Source organism: Hyperolius riggenbachi, chromosome 6, assembly GCF_040937935.1.
Source record: "Hyperolius riggenbachi isolate aHypRig1 chromosome 6, aHypRig1.pri, whole genome shotgun sequence".
Taxonomy (NCBI): Eukaryota; Metazoa; Chordata; class Amphibia; order Anura; family Hyperoliidae; genus Hyperolius; species Hyperolius riggenbachi.
Genome location: NC_090651.1, coordinates 165220136 through 165235768, shown reverse-complemented (window position 1 = coordinate 165235768; position 15633 = coordinate 165220136). Strand labels below are relative to the sequence as shown.

Genomic DNA, 15633 nt, shown 5'->3' with positions numbered 1-15633 from the left:
TGGGTGACTGAGATTAATAATCAGGGAAGTGGGTAGAGCCTATAATATCAAAATTCACCTGTTGATTTTCAAGGGGAATATTTAAATTGCTGCCATTTTTACACAGTTAATAGCAGATGTCTCAAACTTGCGACAGTTGGTCATTGGGTGACTGGGGTCCAAATGCTGGAGAGGGGTGGAGTCACAAACCGCAAATCTGAATTATTTAATTTCTATGGGAATATACAAATGATTGATGCCAAAGCTCACAAAGTTGGTCATAGATAGAGTGTTTGTGTGTTAGGGTTCGAAAAAGTGGGTGGAGCCGACACCAACCAAATGCATACCTGGGCAACGCCGGGTAATCAGCTAGTTTAAAATAAAAAAAAAACATGCCTTACTTTTTCCATTTCCAGTAGATAAGCATCAATAAAGTCTCGAATTTCATCAGGGTTCCAGGTTTTCTTATGATCAGAAATAACTTCCCTTAGGAAAGCAAACAAATCAAACTCCGATGCAAGAACATAGTCAGCTAACCATTTAATGTTTGAAAGCCAAGGAAGGTCATTTAGGAGCTATAAAGAAGAAACAAAGTTAAGAGTTTAACATATTTAATGTATATAATACAACATGTATATATTAATTACGGTGTGGCAGTGCATTGTTTACATTTTACTTTGATTTATAAATGCTAACAGAATGCTAGAATCTGGCAATTGCTATATGGGATTATATGATCATAAGTTTGCAAAGATAGGGCTCTCTCCCCTATTGTTTCTTGTCATTGCCGTGTGTTTGCTGATCAAATAAAATGTAAGAATAATGTTTCAGACACTTCTCTACTATGTTTATATTATGCACATACGGAGAGACGTCCCCCCTTGCCCAGGCTGTGCACACTGCTCCCCCTTCTCTGAGCTGCCTCCCCTCCAGGCTCCAACACAGGCTCAGCCGGCAATTTGGATGGACATCAGCCCAGGAAATACGGGCGTTACGGACAGCGGGTTTTTAGGTGTATTTTTACTGACAGTCCGTATGGCAACCCTGCAGAGAAGGTTGTACAATTTTATAACACAGAAATAAGATGAGAGTTGAGATTGGCTTTCAGCTGTATTCAAACTCTCATAAAGAAGTGGAAATTGAGCTATTCTGTTGACACGAAGCTACGGTCAGATAGACCAACTAAAATTTCAGCCAGAACTGCCAGGACAATAGTTCGGTAGATCGGGATGACAAGAGAAAGTCACAAATAACTTAAAGTACCCCTGACCTGGTAGGGATTTACTTTTAAATGATTTTATTACTGGTGCTGCTTGACGTTCACAGCACACAGCACCATCCTTCCCCATTCAGTGCCCCCCTGTGGCCCGTTCTAATGGCATATATTATCGGGGAGGAAGTGACAGTTCTTCCTCCCTGCTGTGCGTACATAACTCTGCCCCCTCCACCTGCCGCTTTAGTTCCATATGTGTTACACTGAACACAGCTCCCCTGCGCACTGTGTGTAGTGAAATACATATGGAACTAAAGCGGCAGGTGGAGGGGGTGGAGTTATGTATGCACAGTGGGGAGGAAGAACGGTTACTTCTTCTCTGATAATTTCCGACGTTCTGCTTCAGTCGAGTTAGAGAGGGCACAGGAGGGGGGAGGCTGGTGCTGTGTGCTAGTCATAGCACCAGCAATAAAACAATAATAATAATATTAATTATAATAATAATAAGTTTAAGGAGAGGGCAGGGCCGGCCCGCTCATGAGGCGGGGTGAAACTTTTGCCTCAGGCGGCAAATTTCCAGGGGCGGCACCCGCCCGTCCGTGGGTGCGGGGAGCCGGCCCGCCGAGCTGGAGGGGTAGCTGGCAGGACGGGGGTATTGGGCCAGCGGCGGGGAGGGGGGTCGGACCCCCCCCTCCCTCGCCTGGGTCCCCCGTCCTCCGCTCCCCTCCAGCCTAAATAGAAGCAGCCGTATGTGTAAGAGGCACGGGCGGGGAGACACTCACCTCCTCCTCGCTCCAGCGTGCGCTCCACTGACATCACTTCCTGCAGGACGCTGCAGGAAGTGACGTCAGTGGAGCGCACGCTGGGAAGAGGTGAGTGTCCTCCCCGCCCGTGCCTCTTAGAGATGGGAAGTTCGGATCTTTTCAATGATCCGGATGATTCGAATCGGATCATTGAAAAGATCCGGATCTTTGATCCGAAACTCGGATCATTTTACTACCGAAGCATTCGGGGGTGAAATGACTAGCAGGGCAGGAGAAGGAGAGGGAGGTGGACACGTAGAGAAGGGGAGAAGATGCACAGAGTAGTGATGGGCGAACACCTGGATGTTCGGGTTCGGTAAAGTTCGCCGAACATGGCCGAGATGTTCGGCATGTTCGGGCCGAACCCCGAACTTTCCGAACATCCAGTGCTGAACCGCCCGCTGCCCGGCCTCCCTCAACGCGTCACTCTCCGGACTCCTCCTCCTCATTCAGTCACTGCATAGTGCCGCCCACTGCCAGCCACCCACACTACCACCGGACACAGCAGGTACTTCTTGAAACTTTGTTATGGGGAAGCGGGCAGAGGGGGGAGCGCTAGCGGAGGGGGTGGGGGGAATTTCCGACCCCCCCCCGCGATCGGGGCATGCTCCCCCCTTATGCCTGCGACCCCATAGGGGGGCCGTATTCGGCCGAACAGGGCCCTGTTCGGCCGAACAGGGGCCCTGTTCGGCCCTGTTCGGCGGCCATTAGAAGTTCGGGGCGAACCCGAACTTAAAAGGCCGAACACCATCAGGTGTTCGGCCGAACGCGAACATCACCCGAACAGGGTGATGTTCTGCAGAACCCGAACAGTGGCGAACACTGTTCGCCCAACACTAGCACAGAGGGCAGGGAGTGGACAGAGAAGGGAGGAGGGAAGCAGAGAGCAGAAATGTTTGCACACAATACCCACATGCTGCAGTCATATGCTTTACATATATTTCACCTACATGTTCATCTGTATACCTTGAATGGAAACGTCGCACAGTGAAAGAAAGCATTCCCCAAAGATAAGTGCAGCTGTTTAGTGCCGAGTGTAGGAGGATCATATTACGCTGCAATCACAGTGCCTGCAAAGTTACTGAGCTATGCTGAGCTGAGCCAAAAGCTTCCAATGTGTTCACTGCACAACTACGGAACAGACAGCCTGTAATCAGCAGCACGTTATAGCCAGTATGTGTGCTCTACACATATCTGGCAGTGGCACCCATGTCCTCTCTACCTGTCTCCCTGCAAGGCTGGCTCCCCTGAGTCCCCTCCAACAGAGCGATGCATCTCTGCTCTGCTTCCAGGACCCCGCTGCCCGCTGAGAGGGGGCGTGTCGCTCCTGCCCCCGCCCCTTTTGCGATCCGAATCACTCATTTTGATGATTCGGATGATTCGACTCACAAAATAGATTCGGATCAAAGATCCGAATCGTTCATGATCCGGACAACACTAGTGCCTCTTACACATACGGCTGCTTCTATTTAGGCTGGAGGGGAGCGGAGGACGGGGGACCCAGGCGAGGGAGGGGGGGGTCCGACCCCCGTCCCCACCGCTGGCCCAATACCCCCGTCCTGCCAGCTACCCCTCCAGCTCGGCGGCCCCCGAGTGGGGGGGGAGGGGCGGCGGTGACAATTTTTTAAAAATTTGCCTCAGGCGGCAAAAAGTCTAGGGCCGGCCCTGGGAGAGGGGGACAGAGGGTAAGGGGTACTTTAAAGCTGATATCCAGGCTTCTTCCAGAAATTGTATTGATTGTATACTGTGATTTAATTCAGAGATCAGGTGTGCTGCCACCACTTCTCAAAAGAGCACGAGAAGACACAATTCTAACTTTAGCTAATCCTGTGGGAAAAAGGGATAGTTCAACAACCAAACTAGACATAACAATATGTACTAATAACACCATTATGGTAACATTCTCTCCGAAAGGCAGGATTCTTTGAAGAGGATATTCAGAACAAGCATTTAGATGGGATACAAGGGAGCGGGAAAAAAGGGCGCATGCCGCTAGTGGATGGACAAAAAGGGCGCCGCCATTCACTCTCATAATAAATAGCGTTTAATGGGCGCCGAGCAGAAAAAAAGGGCGCAGGACATAAATAACGTTTACAAACGGCGCCAGGAGATTTTTAATGATTTATAAGTGTGCTTGTGGTGATTTACGTTTATAAAATGCACCCGTGCCGAATAACGTTTATAAAAATACTAAACATATTTATCTTATTTAACTAATTAAAACATTATTTAAAGTTTTATCCCTTACTGTTTGTAAAACATTATTATTCACAAAATAAAGCGATCAGTACGTAACGGAAATTGCTAAATATTTTTTGCATTCACAATTAGTAAAACATTATTATCCACATAATAAAGGGGGGTCTTAGGTTTAGGCACAACAAGGGGGGTCTTAGGTTTAGGCACCAACAGGGGGGTCTAGGGGTTAGGGGTAGGTACAGGGAGGGTTACTTAGGCACCAACAGGGGGGGTCTTAGGTTTAGGCACCAACAGGGGGTCTTAGGTTTAAGCACCAACAGGGGGGTCTTAGGTTTAGGCACCAACAGGGGGGTCTTAGGTTTAGGCACCAACAGGGGGTCTTAGGTTTAGGCACCAACAGGGGGGTCTAGGGGTTAGGGGTAGGTACAGGGAGGGTTACTTAGGCACCAACAGGGGGGGTCTTAGGTTTAGGCACCAACAGGGGGGTCTTAGGTTTAGGCACCAACAGGGGGGTCTTAGGTTTAGGCACCAACAGGGGGGTCTTAGGTTTAGGCACCAACAGGGGGGTCTTAGGTTTAGGCACCAACAGGGGGGTCTAGGGGTTAGGGATAGGTACAGGGAGGGCTCTGTGTAAGAGTAGGCTTAGGTATAGTTTTAGTAAAATTTTAGTAATAATTACTAATGTTTTACAACACTTATTACGAACGTAGTTATATTTATATCATCGTTATAAAGAATATTTTCAGATTTTATTATAAGAACATACCGTAAATGAAGGTTATTCACAATAATATAGAATTATAACAATTAAACATATATTATTGTTTTTTTAATAAACGTAATTATAAGTTTAACTTTAGAAACAGGGAAGATTAACGTTTTCACAATTTCCGACTTCATAAACATTATTTAATGATTTATAATTTTGTTAAACCTTATTTGTAAACGAAATATAGCACACTATTTTTATAAACCCTATTAATGATTAATTATTATTTAGAGTTTACACCCCGCGCCCTTTTTGTCCGGGCGCCCTTTTTGTACGTACGCCGTAGAAATAGCCATAGCAACCATAGCTGCTGCCCTTGAGCAGAGGAGGCCCAATAGTAATTGATGTGTTAACTAATTGTTGTTTTCATTTACCCTCTGACTTTGTCTCAGTGTCCATGTACTATATGCAGGGTAGATTGCATGAGAAAGTAAACTCATATCCATAGGGTAGGGGCAGGTGGCATTGCTTAAGAGTGCCTACATCTGAGGGCCCCATGAAAGCTTTGCTCTGGGGCCCCATACTATCTAGCTACGCCACTGGATGGGAACAATTTTTTAATTGTTTATTTTACAACAAAATAGTGCATGAGAGAACACAGAAAATGTCAAAAATGATCTGACAAATGAACTGAGATTTGTATAGTAAAATATTGGGAAAATAAAAGTAGAAACAAAAAAACTAGATAAAGTCTGAGCAGTCTACGGAATAACCATGTCCACTGGAATTGTAAGTCCCGGAAGTTGGTAGAAAGTCCTTTGTTAATAATAGTCCAAATAAAAGAGTGTTGAGCCTGAGGTACAATCGGGCTAGCAGATAGATCCCGGATGGATGGATGGATGGATGGATCAAGGTTTGAAGTCTGCATGGAAAGACCATGGACAGTCTGCAGCACCACCAAACTAGCTCCCAGTATAGATGGTCAGGTATGGGTGCCCCCAGTATTAGTAGCCAGGCATAGATGTCCCCAGTATAGATAGCCTGCTGTAGGTGTCCCCCAGTATAGGTAGCTAGCTATAGGTGCCGCAGTATAGGTTAGCCAGGCATAAGTGCCCCAGTATAGGTAGTCACCTATAGGTGCTCCCAGTATAGTCTAGCTAGGTATAGGTGCCACCAATATAGGTTATCTAGGTATAGGTGCCTTCAGTATATGTAGCTAGGTATAGGTACTGCCAGTATAGGTTAGCTAGGTATAGGTGCTCCCAGTAATAGGTAGCGAGGTATAGGTGCCTTCAGTATAGGTAGCTAGGTATAGGTGCCTTCATTATAGGTAGCTAAGTAAAGGTGCTCTGACACAGGAGACCTGGGTTCGAATCTCGGCTCTGCCTGTTCAGTAAGCCAGCACCTATTCAGTAGGAGACCTTCGGCAAGTCTCCCCAACACTGCTACTGCCTATAGAGTGCGTCCTAGTGGCTGCAGCTCTGGCACTTTGAGTCCGCCAGGAGAAAATCGCAATATAAATGTTCTGTGTTTGTGTTTGTTTGGTTGTTAGAAGAGAACTGTCAATTAATGTAACTTTGGCAGGGAACGATCTGCTGGGATTTGTAGTTCCTGCCCCAATAAAGCTCTGACCCTCTCTAATGGACCTTGATCATGACAGCCCCTTTTGTCACAAATGAACCATGACAAAGCACAATCACAATCTGCAAGATTTTTCACGTTACAATTCAGATTGCATGTCTAGGAGTAGCAGAGCACTGGGGTTTGTCTATTTAAGTTAGATAGGAGATTCTATTCTGGCATTAAGGTAGCCATACACTGGTCGATTTGCCATCAGATCGACCAACAGACAGATCCCTCTCTGATCAAATCTGATCAGATAGGGATCGTATGGCTGCCTTTACTGCAAACTCAGATTCAGTAATTGGTAGTAGGATGAAGTATTAACACAACAAAAAATATAATGCCAAACTGAACAGGTGAGTTTTCAGTCTGCATTTAAACACCTTCAGAGATGGAGCTGTCCTGATCTGCTGAGGTAAGGAGTTCCATAATGTAGGAGCGTCATGACAGAAGGCTCTGGGACCAAAAGTTTTCAGGTGGAATCTGGGTATGACTAGATTATTAGAACCTGTGGATCTGAGATTGCAGGGATTGCTATGCAGCTGCAACATTTCTTTCATGTATCCAGGGCACAGATTATGTAGTGACTTAAATGTCAGTAGGCCGATCTTGAATAGGATCCTCCATTTTATAGGTAGCCAGTGAAGGGAGTGCAGGACTGGTGTTATGTGGCAGGGATGGTTGGTTGGTAAACAGTCTGGCAGCAGTATTCTGTATCAGCTGTAGCATACCTCCCAACATTTTAAAATAGGAAACCGGGACACTGGCCACACCCCTAACCACACCCCCTAACCACACCCCCAACACACGCCTACCATCGTTTTTTTAAGATTTTTCTTTTAATTAATTTTTATGCCCTTATATTTTTTTTTTACCAAATATAGCCTCATACACCCTGCCCGTGGGTGGGGAGGAGGGTAAGGGTGCCCATGGGTGGGAAGGAGAGTGAGGATGGGTGCCACTGCAAAAAAAAAATGATCGAGGCACCAGCCGCGCCTGTGATATGCGGGATGCCGGCCATAGCATTACCACCTCCCTCCCTCCTTCCCTTGAGATCTGCCCCCCCTGTGTCCCCGTTAGCAGAGTGCGCAGCGAGCGGAGCGGGCTGTCATTACCTGCGTCCATGCACGGGTACCGATGTCTGCATCCAGCTTCCTGCTTCCTGTGACGTCACAGGAAGCAGATTGAAGCTGGACATCGGTACCCGTGCATGGATGGACGCAGGTAATGACAGCCCGCTCCGCTCGCTGCGCACTCTGCTAACGGGGACACAGGGGGGGCAGATCTCAAGGGAAGGAGGGAGGGAGGTGGTAATGCTATGGCCGGCATCCCGCATATCACAGGCGCGGCTGGTGCCTCGATCATTTTTTTTTTTATCCACTGCCCACTGCCGCCCGGGACTTGGGGGGCTCATACCGTGACAGCGGGAGAGCCCCCCCAAATCGTGACGGTCCCGACGAGATCGGGACGGTTGGGCCCTCTGGCTGTAGGCAGTACAAATCCTTTTTTGGGAGGCCGGTGTAGAGAGCATTACAATAGTCCAGTCGGTATGTACAGTAATGAAGGCATGAGCTAAGATTGGCAGATCTTCTGGAGGGATGAGGTTCTTCAGGTGAAAATAGGATGATTTCACCACAGCAGAGATGTGAGCTCTGAAGTTTAAATCCCCATCATTTAGAACTCCCAGGCTACGCACATGCTCAGAGCTGTGTAGATCTGCGCCTCCTATTCCCAGTAGTGAAGACTGCAAGTGAAGTTGTTTTGTTGTCATGTAACGCCCTCCGATCAGAAGGACTTCAGTTTTATTTGCATTTAGTCTCAGCCAGTTGTCACTCATTCATTATTGTAGTTTAGCTAAGCAGGCATGTATAGTTGGAATTCGGTCTGTTAAACTAGTCTTGAAGGAAAGATATAGTTGAGTGCAGGGGCGTCTCTAGCCATTTTGTCACTCCAGGCGAGAAAACCTGTGGCGCCCCCCCCCCTCCCCCTGGGTTGCCCCCCTGATGAAAAGAATCGTAACGCAGCAATGTTTCTTCATGAGATAAAAGTAATGCGGCAATCTTTCACCAGAAAATAATAATAACGCAGCAATGATTCGCCATAAAATAATCGTAATGTGGCCAGCATTCACCATAAAATAATCGTAATGCGGCAGCGTTTCCAGAAAATTATCGTAATGTGGCCAGCGTTCACCAGGAAATAATCGTAATGTGGCCAGCGTTCACCAGAAAATAATCGTAATGTGGCCAGCGTTCACCAGATAATAAATCATAAAGTGGCCATCGTTCCCCAGGAAATAATCGTAATGCGGCAGCGTTCCCCAGGAAATAATCGTAATGTGGCCAGCGTTCCCCAGGAAATAATCGTATGTGGCCAACGTTCCCCAGGAAATAATCGTAATGTTGCCAGCGTTCCCCAGGAAATAATCTTAATGTGGCCAGTGTTCCCCAGAAAATAATCGTACGTGGCCAGCGTTCCCCAGGAAATAATCGTAATGCGGCAGCATTCCCCAGGAAATAATCGTAATGTGGCCAGCGTTCCCCAGGAAATAATCGTAATGTGGCCAGCGTTCCCCAGGAAATAATCGTATGTGGCCAGCGTTCCCCAGGAAATAATCGTAATGTTGCCAGCGTTCCCCAGGAAATAATCTTAATGTGGCCAGCGTTCCCCAGAAAATACGTATGTGGCCAGCGTTCCCCAGGAAATAATCGTAATGTTGCCAACGTTCCCCACGAAATAATCGTAATGTTGCCAGCGTTCCCCAGGAAATAATCTTAATGTGGTAGCGTTCCCCAGAAAATAATCGTATGTGGCCAGCGTTCCCCAGGAAATAATCGTAATGTTGCCAGTGTTCCCCACGAAATAATCGTAATGTGGCCAGCGTTCCCCAGGAAATAATCGTAATGTTGCCAGCGTTCCCCAGGAAATAATCTTAATGTGGCAGCGTTCCCCAGAAAATAATCGTATGTGGCCAGCGTTCCCCAGGAAATAATCGTCATGTGGCCAGCGTTCCCCAGGAAAAAATCGTATGTGGCCAGCGTTCCCCAGGAAATAATCGTATGTGGCCAGCGTTCCCCAGGAAATAATCGTAATGTTGCCAGCGTTCCCCAGGAAATAATCTTAATGTGGCCAGCGTTCCCCAGGAAATAATCGTAATGTTGCCAGCGTTCCCCACGAAATAATCGTAATGTTGCCAGCGTTCCCCAGGAAATAATCTTAATGTGGTAGCGTTCCCCAGAAAATAATCGTATGTGGCCAGCGTTCCCCAGGAAATAATCGTAATGTTGCCAGCGTTCCCCACGAAATAATCGTAATGTGGCCAGCGTTCCCCAGGAAATAATCGTAATGTTGCCAGCGTTCCCCAGGAAATAATCTTAATGTGGCAGCGTTCCCCAGAAAATAATCGTATGTGGCCAGCGTTCCCCAGGAAATAATCGTCATGTGGCCAGCGTTCCCCAGGAAATAATCGTATGTGGCCAGCGTTCCCCAGGAAATAATCGTAATGTGGCCAGCGTTCCCCAGAAAATTATCCTAATGCGGGCAGTGTTTCACTAAACCTGTAAAAAGAAAAGTATTTACTCACCTGCAGAAGACTCCTCTCCCCGACCGACGATCTATCTGCAGCGGCGGCGACTACGCAGGGCCGGCCCGCCCATGAGGCGGGGTGAAACTTTTGCCTCAGGCGGCACTTCTGGGGGGGCGGCACCCGCCCGTCCGTGGGTGTGGGGGGCCGCCCGAGCTGGAGGGGATAGCGGGCAGGAAGGGGGTATTGGGCCTAGCGGCGAGGAGGGGGGTCGGACCCCCCCCCCTCCCTCGCTTGGGTCCCCCGTCCTCTGCTCCACTCCAGCTTTAAAAAGTTCCGTGCTGGCTGCAGCTATGTGTAAGAGGCAACGGGCAGGGATCACTCACCTCTTCCTCGTTCCTGCGTGCGCTCCACTGACGTCACTTCCTGCGGCGTAGAAGGAAGTGACGTCAGTGGAGCGCAGGCTGGCCTGGAACGAGGAAGAGGTGAGTGATCCCCGCCCGTTGCCTCTTACACATAGCTGCAGCCAGCACGGAACTGGAGGGGAGCGGAGGACGGGGGATCCAGGCGAGGGAGGGGGGGTCTGACCCCCCTCCCCGCCGCTAGGCCCAATACCCCCTTCCTGCCCGCTATCCCCTCCAGCTCGGGCACCCCCCCCCCCCACACCCACGGCTTGGGGGGGGAGGGGGGCGGCGATTTCTTTGAAAATTGCCTCAGGTGGCAAAAAGTCTAGGGCCGGGCCTGCGACCACGTGTGAGAGGCGGGGGCGGAGGTAGGGGCGGCGCCGACGTGTCAAACTAGCGTGCGACGATCGCACGCTCTGTACAGAGAGGGGGCGGGTAGAGGGGGCGGACCAGTAGGCGGCGGCATCGCACATAATACCTAACGTGCGTGCTGCTCGCTCTGAGGAGGAGAGGAAGGGGGCGGACCAGTAGGCGGGGCCGGGCACAGGCTGAGCTGCCTGTCACAGCCGGCGCCGACCTGGCTGAAAGAGAAAAAAAAAAAAACACGCACAGAGCGGCGAGAGAGCGCCCACTACCACCAACGGCGCCATAGGCAAAAATCTATAGTTGCCTAATGACACAGACGCCCCTGGTTGAGTGTCATCAGCATAGCAGTGGTATGTCAGGCCGTGTTTTTGGATTCGTTTTCCAAGCGGTAATATGTAAATTGTGAAAAGCAGGGGAGAAAGGATTGAGCCCTGGGGCATCCCATACTTAAGTGATACAGAGGTGGACAGGAAGGGCCCCATAGACATTTTTTGGTTTCTGCCACTCAAGAAGGATTGGAACCACTTGAGAACTATCAATGCCGCAATATTCCTGTAGCCTGCTTATTAAGATGTCATTGTCAACTGTATCAAAGGCTGCAGAAAGGTCTAGCAGTACCAGAATGGAGCACGCTCCTCTGTCTCTTGCCATGAGCAGGTGGTTGCAGATTTGGATGAGGGCAGTTTCAGTGTTGTGATATTTCCTGAAGCCAGACTGAAATGGGTCATAAATGTTGTTTTGTAAGATTTTGGCTTCTAGCTGGAGGTATATGGCTTTTTCAATTACCACCCCTAAAAAGGGAAGGTTAGAGACAGGTCTGTAGCTGGTTATTGCATCTGGGTACAGGGAAGGTTTTCTGAGGAGAGGCCGGAAGATTGCTTCCTTCAGTAAAGCTGGAAATATCCTTGATTGTTAGGAACAGTTTACAATTTTGAGGAATACCGGCAGGGGCGTAGCTAAAAATGACTGGGCCCCATAGCAAAAAATTTTTATGCCCCCCCCCCCCCCCCCACAACCTTCCGACCCCATGGACCTCGGACCTCCCACCCAAACATTCCTCCAGGACCCTCCTCCCCAACATTCCCACACCCCTCTAAGTACAGTATAAGTATCCAGGTCTATAGGTGTCCCCAGTTTAGGTAGTAGTCAGGGGCGTAACTAGAAATCACTTGGCCCCCTTGTGGCAACAGCAATTTAAACTAAATACTGTACAAACGTTTTAACTCATACATGAACATTATGGAAAATGCAAGTTGAAAATAAACTGTGAAGATAAACAATTTCATCCATCCTACTCCTGAAAAATAAATTCATTTTTTTACAACCTCCCAGTTTTATTTTCTGTTTTAAAAAGCTAACAAAGTAGGTTTAATGCTATTGTCTCATATGATGATGATTCAGCTTTTCCCATAGTCTCACAGTTAGCAATCATGTGACCCCCAACAAGACAAATTCAGCAATCATGAGGCCCCTATCAAGACAAATTCAGCAAAAATGAGGCCCCCAACATGACAAATTCAGCAATCGTGAGGCCCCCAACAAGACAAATTCAGCAATCATGAGGCCCCCAACAAGACAAATTCAGCAATCATGAGGCCCCCAACAAGACAAATTCAGCAATCATGAGGCCCCCAACAAGACAAATTCAGCAGTCATGAGGCACATAAATAGACAGCATTTCACATAAATAGGCAGAATGCCCCCTTAATATGGTAGACACCTCTCACCTGGCTTCTGAATTCTCCTGTACTGGCTGCTGTGCCTGGCAATACTGTTTTTGGCTGGATTGGGGATGATGTGTTCGCAGAGGCGTAGCTAGGGTTTTCAGCGCCCGGGGACAAAGACAGTTTTTGCGCCCTGACCCGGACAGTCCAGTGGCGCACAAAAAAAATTGGTGTTACCACGCATCAGAATGTGGGCATGGCTTGGGTGGAGATATGACTGTGGCAGAGATTAGATTGTGAGCTCCTCTGAGAACAGTCAGAGACATGACTATATACTCTGTAAAGTGCTGCAGAGGACTTCAGTGCTATATAAATACATAATATGGGAAGACTTTAGGCTAGGAGTATGGTAGGATTAGAGTGTGAGCTCCTTTGAGCTCAGGCCCAGTGGGCATTAAGCCTCAGGTCTGGTGGGGCCTGGCTGAAGGCATCTGGCTCCGGCATGCCTGGTGGTGTGTTAGGCAGTGGGCTGGGAGCCTTGGCTAGCAGTGAATGGGGGGGGGGGGGTCTGAGTGAGGGATCACAGTAGCCAGTAGGCAGGTAGAAAACTTACAGCAGCCAGCCAGGTTGCAGCCTACAGCTACTGCATGTGCACCTGAAACTGGATAGCACTGGATCTGGCAGGCTGCCCCACTGTCAAAAGATGGGGGGGGCGGAGCTTTACAGCTAAGGGTGCATCTGATCCTTGCCTGCTTACTGTCGGGTTGCGCTCACGAGTAGGTCACTACTCGAATCCATGATTAGAATGAGGCTTAATTGCCTCAGGTGTGCGGCTAGGAGAGAGGGGATTACTTACCCATAAGTCCGAGTTCCTCTACGCGTTCCAAACGTCTTGCACGCATCCTATTGGACGCGTTGCAAGACTCACTAGTGCGCTTCTGCCTTCAAGCCAGAAAGCGGAAGTGCGCGGTAGTGAGTTTTGCAACACGTCCAATAGGATGCATGCAAGACGTTTGGAACACATAGAGGAACGCAGACTTATGGGTAAGTAACCCCCTCTCTCCTAGCCGCACACCTGAGGCAATTAAGCCTAATTTTAATCACGGATTCGAGTAGTGACCTACTCATGAGCGCTTCCCTGCTTACTGTGTCCTGTAATAGAAAGACCGGCGAGGAGGGGGCTCAGGGGATACATGCAGAGCACAGCAGTAACAATGGCATTATGGCAATACATATTGCATTTGATTAAGATAATGTTATTAATTCTCTTCAAAGTGACCCTTTATGGCCACTAATGACACAATTTGCACAACAATTGTTTATGAATGATTTACAAATGAACGATTGGAAATGGATTGTTTGGGAACACTTATGGACAAAAATCTCCTAACCAATCCGGTCAGAATAAAAATCGATCCGATTTCCACTTCGATCCTATCAATCTGATCAGATTGGTTAAGAGATTTTTGCACATAAGTGGTCCCAAACGATAGTTTCCGATCTTTCATAAGAATCGTTCATAAACGATCGTTCTGGAAATTATATCATTAGTGGCCACCTTTCAGATACTTAGACAACATTCCCCACAACATATAAGAAAGCAGCGTTTCCCCCACGATGTGGTGAAATGGGAGATTCACCTCATGTATGTGCAAACGATAAATCTGCAGAAACTGCGCAATGCATACCATTTAGTAATCATGAGCCCCCAAAGCTCAAAAAGCATCAACAATAACCCCAAAGCAGAAAATGCAGCCAACTATGACCATCAAGTAATAAATGTAGCAACCGTTACCTCTGACACAAGGAATGCAAGAACCATTACCTCCTACTAATTAAATGAAAGAAGCATTACCTCTGACACATGAATTGCAACAACCGTTACTTTCAACAAATGAAATGCAGCAAACGATTCCCCAACACATGCAATGAGGCAAACGTTACTTCTGAAACATGAAATGCAGCAAATAGGAAATGAGGTAAACATTACCTCTCACACATTAAATGTCAGTAAACGTAACCTCCAACTCATGAAATGTAGCAAATGTGTGAGATGCTTATACATACATGAAATGCAGCAAATATTACCTCAGACATAAATGCACTAAATGTTCCCGACCACTGGGTGCTGGTGGGACGGAGCTGCTGAGTGGGTTGGGAGGGTGACACTGGGTGGGGAGCAGGGTGACACTGACTGGGCGGGGAGGAGGGTTACACTGACTGGGTGGGTAGTAGGGCAACACACTGTGGGGAAGAGGGTGACACTGACTGAGTGGGAAAGGAGGGAGACACTGACTGGGTGGGAAAGGAGGGAGACACAAGGTGAGGAGGAGGGTGACACTGACTGGGTGGGGGGGGGGAGGGTGACACTGACTGGGTGGGGGGAGGGTGACACAAGGTAAGGAGGTTGACACTGACTGGGTGTGGAGGAGGGTGACACTGACTGGGTGGGGAGCAGGGTGACACAAGGTGGGGAGGAGGGTGACACAAGGTGGGGAGGAGGGTGACACAAGGTGGGGAGGAGGGTGACACAAGGTGGGGAGGAGGGTGACACTGACTGGGTGGAGAGGTGGGTGACACAAGCTGGGGAGGAGGGTGACAAGGTGGGGAGGAGGGTGGCACTGACTGGGTGGGGAGGAGGGTGACACAAGGTGGGGAGGAGGGTGACACTGACTGGGTGGGGAGGAGGGTGACACAAGGTGGGGAGGAGGGTGACACTGACTGGGTGGGGAGGAGGGTGACACAAGGTGGGGAGGAGGGTGACACTGACTGGGTGGGGAGGAGGGTGACACAAGGTGGGGAGGAGGGTGACACTGACTGGGTGGGGAGGAGGGTGACACAAGGTGGGGAGGAGGGTGACACTGACTGGGTGGGGAGGAGGGTGACACAAGGTGGGGAGGAGGGTGACACTGACTGGGTGGGGAGGAGGGTGACACAAGGTGGGGAGGAGGGTGACACTGACTTGGTGGGGAGGAGGGTGACACAAGGTGGGGAGGAGGGCGACACTGACTGGGTGGGAAAGAGGTTGACACAAGGTGGGTAGGAGGGTGGCACTGATTGGGTGGGGAGGAGGGTGACACAAGGTGGGGAGGAGGGTGGCACTGACTGGGTGGGGAGCAGGGTGACACAAGGTGGGGAGGAGGGTGACAC

The 15633-nt window shown here is 49.0% G+C and overlaps 1 pseudogene; it reads right to left on the bottom strand.

Moving 5' to 3' along the window:
• Positions 1-15633, bottom strand: part of LOC137521215 (cytochrome P450 2D15-like) — a 180713-nt pseudogene that overhangs the window by 81882 nt on the left and 83198 nt on the right.